The following is a 17,568-nucleotide window of genomic DNA, read 5'->3' as shown; positions in this document are numbered from 1 at the left end:
CCTGTGGGAAGGTGGACAAAGAGGTGGACGAGGATGATCTGGAGGAATTACGACATCTGTCATTCCATGAAACTGAAGGGGAAAGAGAAATCAAGGATGGACCTATAACCATTGCTCCACACTTACTCCCATTGAATTTGTGGAAACATAACATCAAGACTGATTAAAAACCAAAACTAGCCTCAATTGGATATTATTGGGATGAATAGACTACAAAAGATATTTTCGACCTCCTAAAAGAGTATGAAGATTTGTTCCCTTTGTCAGTTGTGGAATTGAAAGGGATCAAGGGAGATCTAGGGGAGATGAAAATCATGCTAAAACTAGATGCAAATCCAGTAAAGCATCGACCATACAGATTGAACCCGAGGGTTAAGGAGAAAGTGAAGAAAGAGATAAACAAGATGCTAGTAGCAGGGCTTATATTTACAATGGATGAGGTAGAATGGGTGAGTCTAATTGTGATACAAAATAAGAAAGTCACTACAGAGATATGGGTCTGTGTGGACTACCACAGTTTGAACAATACTTGTGTGAATGACCCGTTTCCTACACCATTCAGTGATGAAGTTCTAGAAAATGTAGAGGGGAATGAAGCCTACTCTTTTACAGATGGATTCTCTGGCTATCACCAAGTCAGAATTACCAAGGAATATAAGAAGAAAACTACATTTACTATGAAATGGGGATCCTATGCCTATCATGTTATGCCATTCGGTCTCAAGAATGCACCCGCAATGTTCTCAAGAATTGTAATTTCCGCCTTTAGAGATTATATCTATAGGTTCTTGTAAGTCTATATGGATGACTGGATGGTATATAGTCTGCTGAAGAAACACTCTAATCTTCTCAACATCATGTTCGATCGATGTAGACATCTACATATATGACTGAATTTAAAGAAATTCATATTTGCTGTCTCTTTTGGCATGCGTTTGGGCCACATAGTGTGCAAAGAAGGAATATGTGTAGATCCTACTAAGGTTATGGCGATAGTGAATATGGAACCACCCGCAAGTGTAAAATAGATCAGATCCACCTTGGGACATACCAGGTACTACAAGTTATTTATCCACAACTATGCCTCGATTACTGCACCTATGGAGAAACTGCTGAGGAAGGTTGAACGATTCATGTGGTCAGGAGAATGTCAGGTTGCACTCAACATACTGAAAGAAAAACTAGTAAGTGCACTGATTCTAGTCTACCCTGACTGGAAAAAATAGTTCCATGTCCACATTGATGCATAAGGCATTTCTCTAGGTGTTGTTTTAGCTTAGTCAGGGGAAGGGAGCCTCGATCACGCAATTTATTTTTCCAATAGAATTTTTTCCACAACAGAAAAGAACTGTACCACAACTGAGTGGGAGGTATTTTCGATGGTATATTCACTTCAAAAATTTAGAAAATATTTACTGGGAGGCATGTTTAAGTTTTTTATTGACCATTCCGCTTTGAAATACTTAGTGAACAAGCTTGTGCTTGAAGGAAGAATTTGCAGGTGGTTGTTGTTATTCCAGGAATTCACTTTTGAGGTAATTGTTAAGCCTGACCAATTGAATGTGGGACTTGATCACCTCTCATGGATGGAATTAGGAGAAAGTGGAGGATCCCTGGATGATCAGCTACCAGACGTCAATCTGTTCCATGTTGAAGCAGTACCAGATTACCTAGAAGACATTGCAACCTTTTTAGCTACAGGAAGATGCCCATACGAATACACAACCACACAAAGGAGACATATGGTTGTCCAAGCTACTGATTATCAACTAATTACGAGGCAACTGTATAAATTAGGCCTTAATCAGGTGTTGCACAAATGCATCCTTCACCATGAGAGACACGATGTACTATGGGAATGTCATTCAGGAGTTGCGGGTGGCCATGTTGGGGGAAAGGCTACCACAAGGAAAGTGTTGCAGGCAGGACTATGGTGGCCGACGATTTTCAAAGATGTGAAATAATATTGCAAAGGTTGTGATGTTTGCTAAAGGGTTGGAAGGACATCACAACACAATGAACTTCCATTGCAACCAATATGTGCACTGCAGATAATTTAGAAATGGGCGGTCTACTTTATAGGGCCTATCAATCCGCTGATGTGTCACTCTCATGCCAGGTATATAATAACCACAACATAGTACCTCACGAGATGGGTAGAAGCATCAATGGTTAAGAACTATACTATGTATACTATTGCTTGGTTCATATTTGATAATATCATATCCAAATTTGGGTGCCCCAGGAGTCTCACCAATGATTAGGGGACCCACTTCATAAATGAAACAATTACCTCATTTTTTCAAAACTTCATGATATAAAACCACATAAGCAACCCATATCAACCTTAGGCTAATGGTACCGTAGAGGCCTTCAACAAGATATTGGAGAAGGGTTTGACCAAGATATGCTCAACCAACTGGGATGATTGGGATGAGAGAGTGTTAATGACTCTATGGGCATACCACACAATTGTTAAGTGGTTACACAAGCATACACCTTTCCAACTTGTGTATGGATGGGAAGTTGTGGTACCGACTGAATTTTCTATTCCCAGTCTTTTCATAGCCCAGGCCACTCATATGATAGAGGAGGAATCAATTCAGAAGAGGCTAGATGAACTCTTGGAGCTCGATGAGGCAAGGTTTATGGCAGATTTCCATCAAATGGTCGAAAAGCAAAGGAAGAAGGCATGGAATGACAAGCATATCAATATAAAACCATTCACAATCGGAGGGCATGTTCTTCTATATCAGCTCAAATTCTTGAAGTTTTCTAGAAATATGCAAATGCATTGGTTAGGGCCATTTTTTGTTTTGGAAGTGAAGGAGTCAGGAGTTGTTAATCTTGCGCAACTGGATTGGGTATTTCTATCAGGTTGGGTGAACGGTGCACACCTAAAACCCTTCAATAATCAAACAATGTTACTTAGAATTGATTAGATCTCCGAAAGGAGACCACATGTCGGAGTAGGTAAGAGTAGGTAGGAGGCATTTAGTTGGGTTGTCACTAGTCGTGTCAATAATTTTTTTCCCTAGTTAGCCAGTTCTTTACATTTCCAAATAAAAATCCCACCAAGTCATTCCCAATTGCGAATGTTCATCCACCACATGGCAACTTTTTGTGGTCGGGGAGAGTCACACGTGTTAAGAGTCCTTTCTGTAATAGTTAGACAATAATTTTGGTGTCAGCCCGGATTCCCACTAAATCTTTCCCATTATAGTAATAATTAATTCCTAAGCGTATTCCATCACGATAACATATTTACCCATCAATTCCACCTTTCCTTTTTCATAATCACGTCACCCTATTCAGGTCCAGCTCAACCGACAACATGATTAACATGATTGAGTATGCATAGGGAAAGTTACCATAGTAATTAGTTAGGAGGTCTTGTTAGAAATGTCATGTTGAGCTGGTCTATTTAATTTGCATGGCAATGCTTAATGCCTCAGAGTTTGAAGCCAAGGTGGTAGAGTCGTTTAGTCTACAATCTAGTTCTAAGTTATGTCGTTCTAAAATCAAATACCAACCCGCTGTGTTTTGTGTTTATCAACGCCACTTCGATATGATGAAGAAAATTGTATTTGTTCCAGAGCTTGGGCTAGATGAGAGAATTATGTTGAGGGAGCCGATTTATGGAAAATATGATAAAGCTATGCTGGTCAAAAATGATCTCTCGGGCTCCTCCCAGTTTCTGCCATGAAATGGGAAGTCTACACAGAATCAGTCATGAAGGAAGATGGGAGTGCAACAATCAAAGTCAAAACTGACTACAAAGGAATCCAGCGGTCCACCTTATGGAATTTGAGAATCCTGTGTTTGGTGTGACCATGGCAACAATGCAATGCACAAAGTTATTGGTCATCAGAATGCATGGAGGACCACTTTGGCTCGACAAAGAATAACTAATTCATGCAGTGGACATTCGAAGGCTCACCATTTTATCGGTAGGAGGAGACGCAGTTTCAACTGCATTCCAGACAACTTCCAAGAGAGTGAAGAAGACAGGGAATGATGACTACTACACCAAGTATGATACAAAGAGAGGAGGAAAGGGAGTACACATAGATTTGATCAACACCCAAAAAAATCAATTTCTCTTGATACATTATTGCGGGGAAGCTGATGCATCACTTTTCCAAGAATGAGTGCACGATGAACACAATTTCGATTGCAAAGCATTGTGTAGAAGGTGCCCAGCTAAACTGGTGTGCTTTCATCCTCCAGGAAATGTTCGAAGCCTGTGAATATGTTTACAAGCGGTCCACCGATTTTATTTATAGATATCTCATTGTTTATGTGGAAATGGTGCCCACTAGAGGGCTGAGAACTACCTCCCATCACAAAGGATCAACCGTTATTCCTCAGGTATGCACCTTGGAGAACTTCGGGGGAGCCAAGAAGAGAGGAGAAAAATGAGGCTTCTTTCAATGGTTGGTACATATAAATGATGGAAGTAATCAGAGTTGCGAAAAGGGTTCCAAGGTCCCTACTTGATAAATATTCGTTAGAGATTTGGTTTGGTGTTAGTCATGGGAGCACTTGGGTGAGGTCGCAGTATGTTCACCCCCATACTTTCCAGATGTGGCCCCAAAAGTTTATGCTGACAGCTGAAGCTTTCCACACAGAGGTCGGTTCGTGGCCAGGAATTGCAAGGGAAATTCAGGAAGGTAAACACATCTACTTCTTTGATGGGATGATACCTCAACCAATACCGGGAGAAACAATTGCAGATTCCAAAAAATGCTTGGTCAAGGAGGAGTTGTAACCAGTCATCAAACAACTAAAGAAACAAATGAGCTCATTGAAGGAAACCATCACGAACTTCGAGATCTCAATAGGTTCGGTTTCCACCTTTGTTGAATTTTACGGTTTATTACAACGTGAATACAACAAGGTACTTTGATTACTTCCCCTCTAGTTGATACGATGCCGATAATAGGACCCCATTCATGGTCCAACACTACCATCCCAAAACACCGTAAATCAAAAGGTACCAAACCTCAAATCAGGGAAGAAAATTATAAATCGACCCCTGCTAGTCACATTATCGACCTCACTGTTGAAGAACTAGAATCCCATACCACCTCGTCCATCATTGAAGAAATTCCATCCTCCACTTCATTTGCGTCACCTAGCTCACGCAACCCATCACTGCATACTACATCCACATCCGCCACCATCTCAGACACTATACCCTCTAGGACACTATTGGGAATGGAGACAGACATGGAGGTTGACTCTGTTATCCAGTCCATCATGGTATTCTCTAGCAGAGAAGTTGTCACTGATTACATGATGTATTTATTGCTAGAGTTGGGTCCACTACTGAGCACGGGACCCATTATTACCCAACCAATCACCACCATTGTCAACCCGATGTCACTACCACTTCATTTGTTTTCTTCAATTACACCACTCCCCATCTTCATCCAAACCACTCCTCCATCCGTTGACCCGTTGTAGCAGGCTACCTCTCCCCACGAACACTTAGACAAGTCCATTTTTAGTGGGCAGTCTTTGCAGAGTCGGTTCCCAGATCCCTCCACTGTATAACCCCATTCATAGTCCAACCTTACCATCCCAAAAACCTATAAATCAAAAGCTACCAAACCTCTAGTCGGGGCCAAAAAGCAAAAATCGACCCCTGCTAGTCACATTGTCGACCTCACTATTGAAGAACCCTAATCCCATACCACCTCACCCATCATTGAAGAAATTCCACCCTCCACTTCAGTTGCGTCACCTAGCTTGTGCAAACCATCACCGGATACTACATCCATATCTACCACCATCTCAGATGCTATACCCTCTAGGACACTGTTGGGAACAAAGATGGACATGGAGGTTGACTCTGTTTTCCAGTCCATCATGGTAATCTCCAGCGAAGAAGTCGTCAACGCTTCCATGATGTCTTTATTGCTAGAGTTAGGTCCACTACTTAGCATGAGACCCATCATTACCCAACCACTCACCACCATTGTCAACCCGATGTCACTACCACTTCATCTGTTTCCTTCAATTACACCACTCGCCATCTCCATCCAAACCACTCCTCCATTCGCTCAACCTTCATGGCATGATACCTCTCCCCACGAACACTTAGACAATTCAGTCACTAGTGGGCAACCTTTGCAGAGTCGGTTCCAAAATCCCTCCACTATGCACTAGGATTATCTTCAGGGATGGTCCTAAGCCTAATTGTTTAATTTTATTCAACAAGCTGCACAAAAGGCTACAATGATGCACAATGATTTAACTGCTGAGCATGAAAAACAAAAACAACAACAACAGATTGCTACACTCATAGCAGAACATGATCAACTTCGCCAATATAAGTAACAACTCCAAGGGAAACTCAAGCAGATAACTGCAAAATTCTAGGTACAGTGGCAGTCAATTTTTGATGTTGTGACTAATGCCCCAAAAGACTATTCAACCTACACATTGGTTGAATGCTGCGACCATATCTAGGCCACATGCCATGATTTAATCTTCACCAATCGAGAACTCAAGAAAACCCTCGCTGCAACAAGAAGTGCATTGACGAACCCTGTCAAGACTCCATTGTCAATGCTACGAATGACGCCTACACTCTCCTGCAACAAGTTCACGACTGGTTAGGCTGCCCTGCAAAGAAGAACCAATCGTTCTACCCCCCTCCGTGGCCGGGTCAATTAGCTCCTCACCGATTCCAAGAACGCTAAAGACAAATATCAAAGGAAGATGATTAGGGATGAGATAGATGCTCTGGAGGCGCACATTTAGCATATCGAAGACACATAAATCATTAAATATTAGAGACACTTATAGACCTTGTTCATGCATTGAATAGTTGTAGGATTGTAGTCTTTATCATTGTGTAACAACATAGGTCTTGGACTGATCCCTTTATTAGTGTGATGGTTATTTGGTTACCGTTACAATTTTTTGGTTTGTTTAGGTAATTGAATGGGTGTTGCAACAATACTTGAGTGTTTAATGGTTTCCAGGAGTGTTGTTTCTTTTTGAATAAGAGTGATTGTGTGACAAAGTATGATTTATTCTATAATGTGTGTTTCTTTTTCTTTTAAAGTGTGAGCAAGGTTTGGAGTGTAAAAACAAGTATGTTGGAGTGTTGAGAGTGATACTTATAATGATTGGTTTTGATATTTCATTAGCACTAGTTTCCAGTTGTTCTTCCATATATTTAGCAGAATGGCCTTGAAACAAAAAGCCTACCCGTATTGATAATTTATGTGAGATTTGGATCGGTTATTCTAAATTAAAAAGGACAATTGATCCAACATTTTTGCTTCATTACCAGGGAGGCTATTAGAGGTGCATATGTGTGACTAGCTTGTTTGCATGCATTGATTGAAAGTGTAGTAGATGTGTTGTTGGGTATGAGGTTTCAGGGCGGTAAGATGAGAATAACCTACACATTGCTTCGACATATTGAAGTGGGCTTGACCTCATGGGAGTCAGGGCACATAGGATTGCATTGCATGAATATTGAAGAATAAAAATACGACACCCCAAAGAAACTAACCGTGCAGGTAGAAGAGGATGAGGGAGAAGGAAGAAGAATTAAGATTTGGGCAGAGTAATATATATACAATATAGCATCTCAAAATATGGAGCATAATCATATGCTCATGGAGAAACACTTAAGAAGAAAGGATTAAGTAAAACTACTCTAAAGAGGCCAACATCCCCTGAGTCATCTGTGTTGGGTCCACATATTAAGTAGGTGGAATTTTATGAATCTTCGATCTTAGAGACAAGCCCTAGAGTTTTTATTTCATATGTATCAACAAAGGAATTATATCAAGGCTTGATGGAGGGGCAAGTGATATAGATGAACGTGATTTAGAATCAAGTCCAAAAGAACGACCACTTGATTAGTGCATCCTGGATTTAGGCAGTGCTATCACAAACAACCTTCTGAGCATTTTGTTACAGAAGGTGTTGTTAAATCGTTAGGACTAACTAAACAATCTAAATAGTTTGAGCAACTTGAAAAAATTGAACAACCTAAGGAACCCTCAACATAAAAAAGAGAGCAATCTCCTCCATTAGGGGAGCCATATGTAACAGTTGTACAAAACCCTCAATCTTTTAGGTAGAACCAAATAGCAGGGAGCTTAGTTACCACTTTTGAGTTCCCCATTAGAAGTCTCCAGGGACATGCCCTAATGAAGAATATTCCTTTCTCCACACTTCCTACTTTTTAGGGTACAATTACTGAATATATGGATACATTTTTCTTTGAATTCGATGTCCTGTGTAGGGGTTATGATTATACCACCGCTGAACAAAAATTATTTTTTTTCCTAGCTACATTAAAGGGAGCAACATTAAGATGGTTTATGGGACTCGTTGGGGAATCCATTACTTCCTAGGATGGAATAAAGAAGACATTTTTTGAAAAGTATTAGGACTATTGTTGTTCTAGATATTAGAGGGAAGAACTATTTAAAATAACTTAGATAACAAATGAAAATTTGGAAGTGTGCATTGAGTGCCTTCAGTATAATCTACAAAGATCTCGACATAGCAATATGGACAAGGAAATAATCAAAACAATTTTGATCAGTGGAATGGGGGATTACTGCCTTGGCGTGCTAAATCTTCTAGGGAAAGGAGACATATTGACAGAACCTTATGATGAAATCGTTCAATTTTGTTGAAAGAGTTCTAGAGGATTGACAAGAAGCAGGACTGTGACACATGATACTTATACCAAGATTTTAAATTCAGCCAATAGTGGAGCAACACAAGTAGAAATTGGAAACCTGCTAGAGAATTTCAAAACTAACATTATGTGCTCATTGTCCTCTTAGCTCGATGTGTTGCAAGAAAAGAAAAAATAGATTGAAGTAGAGAAAGGTTTGGCTATATTATGCTCTCGGTGAAGGAAGAAAAATCCTCTTAGAGAATGCTCACTTCAAAGCTGCAATATATGTGAGCGGGATCATTCTATAGAAAAATGCCCCTTGTTGCCCAAATTGAAAGGAATGTACAAGGAGACAGGGGAGGATACTGAAGCAACATATTTTATTGGCACTAAGAATCTCGGGCAACCTTAGTCATCAGGTATGTTGCAAGAACCCTTCTCTTATTTTAATTATTGGTTTGGTATGTATAGTCCCCAACAAATTCCCCAACAAATGCAATATCCAATAGCTCCACAGAAGCCCCTTAATCCCCATTTGGCCCAATACCCTATGCCCTAGCCTCAATGGCCTTCTTCTTCATGGCCTCAACCATGGCGAGGGAATGCTATTCCTAATCAAATGCCTATTGATATTCCAATGCAACAACAACATTTACAACTTCCCTCCAATATGCCGAAGAACGATTCCCCATTACGCCCCCAACTACTTGTACACACTAACCCTAACCCCATTAATAAGGCAGTGCAACAAGTTGAAAATCCAATTCTACCTACCTGTTGTATCTTTCTTATGGAATGCAATGAAATACAATTATGATTAGGAAGGATAGTAAACCCCACTTTTATCCTATCATTATAGAAAATGAGGAAAAAAAATTATTAAGAGAAGAAAACTTAATTCAAGGACCTATAGAAAAAAATAGGTTGTAATAGTTGATGCTAATACTATTGCTAGAATATTTGAAAATCCTCATGAGGCTATAACAACTGGTGCTACTGCTAATACCACTATAGCAACCAGTGGTATCTCAAATGTCATTGTAACAATTGATGTTACCCTGGCTGTGAGACTTGTCACAGTTGCTAGTAATGAGACTTCTTTGCATCCCCCTTATTCTGAAAGATCAACTGAAATAAAAAATATTCTTGAAGGATTTGAAAAACTTACATGTCCAGACTCCCCTACTTCAAGTGATCTGAGATGTTCCTATTTATGAAAAAATAGTTAGAAAATTATGTTTCAAAAAGCTAGGTAGGAAGCCTCAGGATCCCCCTACTATACATGAAATTGGAAAATTATCAGAATTAATGTTAGTGGATAATACACCTACTAAATATGATATCCTGGGAACCCAACAACAGTTGTTCATAGTGGAGAAAAAAATCTTCCAAATACCTTGATTGACTTAGGAGTAGAAATTAACATAATAACTAGGGAAATCATTGAACTAATTAGGCTTACCAATCTTAGACAAACTCTCATTGTTTTAGAATTGGTAGATAAGTCTAATATTTTACCTAAAGCAATACTAGAGGATGTTATTATTTTAGTAGATTCTTGGCAGTATCTAGTATATTTTGTAGTGTCACAAGCTAAGGCATGCCTACGATAACATCCTTTGATTTTAGGCAAGCCACTACAAATGATTTTATTGATCCAGATTGGATAATTATATTATTTTTCATACATCTCGATGCATTCAAACATGAAAAAGCGAAGGAATCAACTCATGGGACCATTTTTACCAGTGGGACCTAGTTTGGCAAAACGAAGTCTTAAACCTTCCAGGAGCATTTTGAGGCATCAAACGATGTTTTTTTAGGGTAAAAATTTATCGCTATAGTGCCAAACCTTTTCATGCTATTCTACACACAAAGATCATTCCAACGACATAAGAAGTGTGTCAATCAAAGTCCGTATGCAAAAGTTATGCCACTGAGAAGTTGACCTTCCTGTTTTCATACCTATAGTTCAGGAGGATGCCGCATTAACCCCCATTATTCATGGAAAAGGAGCTAGCCACATGATTGTGATGTAAAAGACTGTAGAAGATTCTATATTGTAACTCTAGTTAATAGTTGATGTAGTGAAACTTAACCACCAGTAGGCTATCGGGCTGTGTTATAACCGGGCCACTAGGAGGAAGAGGCATTCCATTATTTCGAGATAATTTTGTTCCATAGTTGAGCAAAGATAGCCAAGAGGGATAAGAGGTAGAGCACACAAGGATGATTTGTGCACTGTAGCATCCCACGGGTCACAAGCCTTACTTCTTTGTACCTACAACCATATTTCCGGACAGAGAAAGAGAGTGAAGCAACCTCACCTTCTGGCTGGGTTTTCTCTCAAAAGGGTTTCTTAGAGCATATTTTGTGTCTTATGTGTGTGTGAGAGCTTATTTTGTCATTATCTAATTTTATGCAAAATTTCCATTCACACGAAAACACTAATTACAATTAAATATACAGATCTTAAAGTTTAATCAAGCTATAATAATGTAGAATCTTAGATTTTTATTATAATATTATCAAATTTATTGTGACGAACTATCCAGTGGAATATCCACGGTAGTTTAATGATCATATTGGTATCAAAGTGGGTTTCTTTGGGTATTTTGTGGGGTTTACAAGTGATCTAGGTCAGCGGGGTCGAAAGTAAAAAAACCCTAATCATGGCCGACGAATATGTAAATGACCCTCATGATACTGTAGAGGAGAGGTTTTCATGGCTGGAAAAACAAGTCACGAATATAAACCACATTGTAAACCTCCTCATGGTGGCCATAAGAAATAATATGGGAATATTTGGAGAATATGGGGGTTAAAATGTAGAGCAAAAATCACAAGGCAGATTGAGAGATCGGGAAGACACAGAGAACCAGCAGAAGAAAGAGCCCAAAAAATATCAACCCAGTTTGGATGCCATGAATCAATCCATATTTAAAATGGAAGAAAAATTCTATATCAAGTCATACCACAGTGAGATCAACGCTCTGAAGCTGAACCACTGGTTGCAGAAACTAGAATTTTATTTCAGCGTCCATTAGATCGAGGAAGGGAGAAAGATCTCTTTCGCGCGACTGAAATTAGAGGGCCATGCATTGACTTTGTCATAAATCCACACGGAAACCCTGAGGTTGGAGGGAGAACCTCCAGTGACTAAGTGGGAGGATTTCAAAACTCTCATTAAGTCATATTTTTATCCCATTGGGTACGTGGAGGACTAGTGGATTACTTTATGAAAAAGCTGGGCCAAAACACACATGAGTACACAATGGAATTCAGAAAGATGGCTATAATGTTGGGTATCTCTCCAAAGAACCTAGATGTACTCCTAAAGTATTTGGGGGGTTTGCACTGCCATCTACGTGAGCAAGTGATGCTATTCAAGCCCAAATCGATGGACGAGACTTATGTACAAGTACAATACCTAGAGAACATACGCTTGAAGAGAGCATAATCAAGTGGATCGAAGCAGAAGGAGAAAAATATTCTTGTAAGGAGGGAAATAAGAAGAAAAAAGGTGGAAAATATAAAAATACAACAACCTTAGCACACTAGTGCAAATATCCTAGCAACCACTGCAACATAGATGGCCATAAAGAGGAGAAATTTTGGAAGTTGGATCTAGAGCTAAACTCGAAGAACAAGAAGAAAGATAATAAGAAGAAGAATCTCATGGCCACAGATTCAAGCAACCAAGTTGAAAGTATCTTGGATGTGGATGAAAATATCATATGCATATCATTGCAGAAGGAGGTGAATCTAAGTAGCCTTCAACAACAAGAAGATAGAAATGACCAAACTCTTCCATATAAAGATATAGGTCAAGAAGATAAAGGTTGATGCTCTATTTGACTTAGGATCACAGGCGAATCTCATTGCAGCATAGATAGTCAAGAAGTTGGGGTTGGAATTTCATGATCATCCAAACTCATATCCACTGGGATGGGTGAATAAGGATGCAGAGATGAAGGTAACAAAATAGTGCAAAATTAGATTTGCTATGAGTGCTGATTTTATTGATGAAGTACATCTTGATGTGGTTCCCCTTGATGTATGTGGAGTCATGTTTGGGAGTCCATATATGTACATGCATGATGAAATATTCATGAGGAGAGCTAACCAGTACTGACTCGTCATTGATGGAAAATCATTCATCACCAACGCACACAAAGGAATGTTGAAAATTTCACTGGTAAGTTCCAGCCAAGCCAAGAAATTGATAAGTTCCAACAAGAAGTATGCTTTATTGTTTTTAGGAGAAATTCAGTCTAAAGAGGAGTAAATAAGAGGTAAGGCATCCATGGAGAAGTGTACTAAGAAACAAAGACAACAATTCGAGGAGTTGTTATAGGCATGCAAGGATGTGTTTCAAGATCCTAAAGGACTACCACCTAAGAGGGAAGTGGAGCACGAGATCCAACTATTTCCATACTCCCCATTGCCAAATATTGGGTTGTATAGATAGTCTGTTATAGAAGAAAGTGAGGTGAAGAAACGGTTGCAGCAACTGCTGGAACAGGGTGTCGTTCGAATGAGTACATCACCATGTGGGTCACCCATCATCATTGTGCCGAAGAAATATGGGACTTGGCGGATGTGTATAGATTATAGGGCATTGAAAAAAATCATGCTCAAGAACAGATACCCCCTGCCCAGGATAGATGATTTATTGGATCAGTTTCAACAAGAAAAATACTTCACCAAGCTATACTTGAAGTCTGGATATCACCACGTTCGAGTCAAAGAAGAAAATACATGGAAGACCGCCTTCAAAAATAGGCAAGGTTTGTATGAGTGGTTAGTCATGCCATTTGGCCTATGTAATGCACCAACTATGTTTAAGAGATTAATGAATGATATACTATGCCCTTTCATAGATTCATATGTTATTGTATATTTGGATGATATAATGGTATATAGTGCTACTTGGGGGGAGCATATTTCACATTTGATACAGGTGATGGAAACATTGAAGAAGCATCAACTGCTAGGAAATCTCAAGTAGTGCAAGTTTGTGTAACCATCCTTGGTGTATCTGGGGTATGTGATCAGTGGAGGAGAGCCAACAATATATCCTTCCAAGATGAAGGCCATCATGAAATGGCCGTTGTATACTAATGTTTCTGAGGTTAGGAGTTTCATTGGGGAAACACATTACTTGAGGAAATTCATAGCCTCATATTCAATGGTAACAACACTTCTCCACGCCATAACAACAAGTGGGAAGAGTTTCTAGTGGGGCAAAGTTCAGTAGAGGGATTTCGAGGAGTTAAAGAAGAAGATCAATCAAGAACCAGTTATGGCATTACCAAACTTGCAAAAACCCTTTGAAGTGGAGACAAATGCGAGTGGGTATGCTATTGGAGTTGTCTTAATGCAGGGAGGAAGGCCTGTATGCTACCATTCTGAAGTATTTCATGGGGCAGTCCTTAAATACGCTACCTACGATAAGGAGCTCTATGAAATGGTGAAATTTATGAAGAAGTGGAAGAATTATCTAATGCGAAAGGAGTGAGTAATCAACACAGATCACCAGCTGTTACGGTACTTATAGGCCCAAAGTAAGCTACAAAAAACCAGGCATTACAAGTGGATGGGGTTTTTACAATAGTTTGATTTGGTGATCAAGTATAAGAAGGGAAGCACAAACAAGTTGGCTGACATGCTTTTAAGGCCACCCACATCAAATATTAAAACTTTGGGGACTCTTATGCACATGGAGCCATTCACCCATGATGCATACAGAGAGGCATATTCAGAGGATGAGGACTTCGAGGAGGTGTATATACAGTTGCAGAGTCAGAGTTACGTGCATAATGGCGAGAACACCGTTGAATACCATATTCATGATGGGTCACTCTACTGGCTGGATAAGCTATGTGTTCCTAAAGGTGAGCAATTGAAAATGATTAGAGAGGCTCACACCTCCAAGATTGTTGGGCACTTTGGTGTAGGGAAGACTATGGATAAGTTGCAGAGGTATGTGTCTTGGCCCAAGATGCAAGAGCATGTAGCTAGGTTCATAAGTATATGCATGCTTTGTTGTACCAACAAGCCTAATAACATGAAATAGGGTCTATATCATCCCTTACCTGTACCTACTCGTCCTTGGGAAAACATTTCCATGGACTTTATGGGAGGTTTATCGACAACTAGGAAGGGACATGACTACCTATTCATGGTAGTTGACAGGTTGAACAAGATGTATGTTCTGATGCCCTATAAATAGACCATCAGTGAGTAAGAAGCAAAAAAAATTGTTCTTTGGATAGGTCTCGGTGCACTTTGGGATATCAAGGAGCATCATTTCAGATAGCGATACAAGATTTCTCAGTGCATTTTGGACTACATTGTGGGAGAATATGGACACAAATTTGAAGAGATATACTACATTCCATCCGCAGACAGATGGGCAGACAAAAGTAGTCAACAGGAATTTCGTTCAACTTCTAAGGGGATACAACCATAAGCATCCGAAGACCTGGGATGAAAATTTGGTATATATACAACATTCTTACAATAGAGTAGTCCACACTTCTACAGGAAAGTCCCCATTTGAAACTTATTTTGGATATTTTCCACCTTCACCTTTGGATATTGCATATGGGCAACAAGGAGGAGTGAGGGAAGATCTTATAGGAGATGCTTTAAGGGATGAAAAATTTATAGAGAAGATTAGGCAGATCCATCTACAGGTACAAGAAACACTGCAGAAGTCATAGGAGAAGTATAAGTCTAGGCATGATCAACACAGAACAAAGAAATCGTCCAAGGTGGGAGACAAAGTATGGTTATAGTTGAATAAGGAGAGGCTGTATGGGCTTGGTAAGGAAATAAAGGCTCTGAGGTATGGTCCCTTTGAGATATTGGAAAACGTGGGTGATAATTCCTATCAACTCAGTTTACCACCAACTATGCACATTTACTCGATTGTGAATGTAGAGAATTTGAAACTCTATGAGCCTTCCATGCTAGATCAAGAAGAGGAACATGTCCTACCTTTTATGTAGGATTTAGCACCAGATGCTCAGGTAAAGTTAACAGAAGATACAATTTTGGACAAGAGGTCTAGAACTAAAAGACATGGACAACATGACCTTTGATAGATTGGGTTGAAGGGACAACTTCCAGGCAAAGTTAAATGGTACACCGGAGAGAAAATTTTCCTCACCTCATTCACTAGAAGCTTTTGGGGACCAAAATCCTCCCAAAATGGGGAGGTGTGATACAGATTGGATCATTATATTATTTTTCATCCATCTCAATGCATTCAGAGGGGAAAAAGTGGAGGAAGCTCAAGGGGCCTTTTTTATCGGCAGGACCCAGTTTGGCGAAATGGGGTCTGAAACCTTATGAGAGCATTTTGAGGCATTAAATGACTTTTTTTAGGGGTAATTTTTTTTTCCGCTTTAGCGCAACACATTTAATGCTATTCTACACACATATATTTCCAACGACGCAAGATGCACATCAATTAGAGTCTGAATGCAAAAGTTATGCCACTTAGAAGTGGAACTTCCTATTTTCACACCTATAATTTGGGAGGATGCCACATCAACCCCCATTATTCATGGAAAACGGGATAGCCAAGTGATTGTGACATAAAAGTCTCTAGAAGATCTATATTGTAACTCTAGTTAAGAGTTGATTTAGTCAAACTTAACCACTAGTAGGCTATCAGGTAGTGATATAACCGAGCCACTAGGAGGAAGAGACATTCCATTCTTTCGAGAGAATTTTGTCCCATAGTTTAGAAAAGATATACTAGAAGGATAGGAGGTAGAGCACGCATGGAGGATTTGTCCACTATAGCATCCCACGGGCCACAGGCCTTACTTCTTTGTACCTGCAGCCATAATTCCAGATATAGAAAGAGAGCGAAGCATCCTCACTTTCCAGTTGGGTTTTCTCCCGAAAGGGTTTCCCAAAGAATATTTTATGTCTTTTGTGTGTATGTGAGCTTATTTTTTCATTCTCTATTTTTTTGAAAAATTTCCATTTGCATGTATGCACTGATTACATTTAAATATATAGATCTTAAAGTTTAATAAAACTGTAATAGTGTAAAATCTCATATTTTTAATATAATATTATCATATGTGTTGTGACGGACTATCTAGTGGAATATCCATGGCAGTTTACAGATTATATTGGTATTAGAGCGGGTTTCTTTGGGTATTTTGTGAATTTTTTAGGGGATCTAGGTCAGTGGGGTCAAAAGTCGTGAAACCCTAATCATGGCCGAAAAATCTATAAATTCCCCTCCTGATCCTATAGAGGTGAGGTTTTCGTAGCTGGAACAATAAGTCGCGGATATAAACTACAAAGTAAACCTCCTCATGGTGGCCCTAAGTAATAATCTGGGGATATTTGGAGAACATGGGGGTTCGAATGTAGAGGACAAATTAGAAGGGGGATCGAGAGATTAGGAAGACACATAGAACCAGCTGAAGAAAGAGCCCAGAAAAGATCAACCCTATTCGAGTGTCGTGAATCAATCCCTGTTTAAAATGGAAGCAAAAGTAGATATCAAGTCATACCACAGAGAGATCAATGTTTTGAAGCTGAACCACTAGTTGCAACTGTTGTAGCACAATTTGGCCCAACTAAAAGGTTAAAGATTTAAAAAAAAATCCAACACATGGTTAAATTTGCTAATTTTAACGGCACCTGTCGATATGTGTTGGAAACTCCACACGTGGAAGACATTCTTGGTGTTCCTAAATATGATAAAATGGTGTCATAAGCTATTGCATCAGTAAATTAGTAGAGATTATTCATTGAGGCTTTAGTTCCACATTTTGGAAGACCATTTGAGGCAGAAACAATGTTTTACATGGGGGGTGTCCATCCTTGCTGCATTAGGAAACTTATTGTTTCTGGTACACTTACATTTCCAA

This window comes from Pinus tabuliformis, chromosome X (genome assembly GCF_031772625.1).
Source record: "Pinus tabuliformis cultivar Carrire ecotype Pingquan chromosome X, CPIR1, whole genome shotgun sequence".
Lineage (NCBI taxonomy): Eukaryota > Viridiplantae > Streptophyta > Pinopsida > Pinales > Pinaceae > Pinus > Pinus tabuliformis.
Note: the sequence above shows the minus strand (reverse complement) of the source record.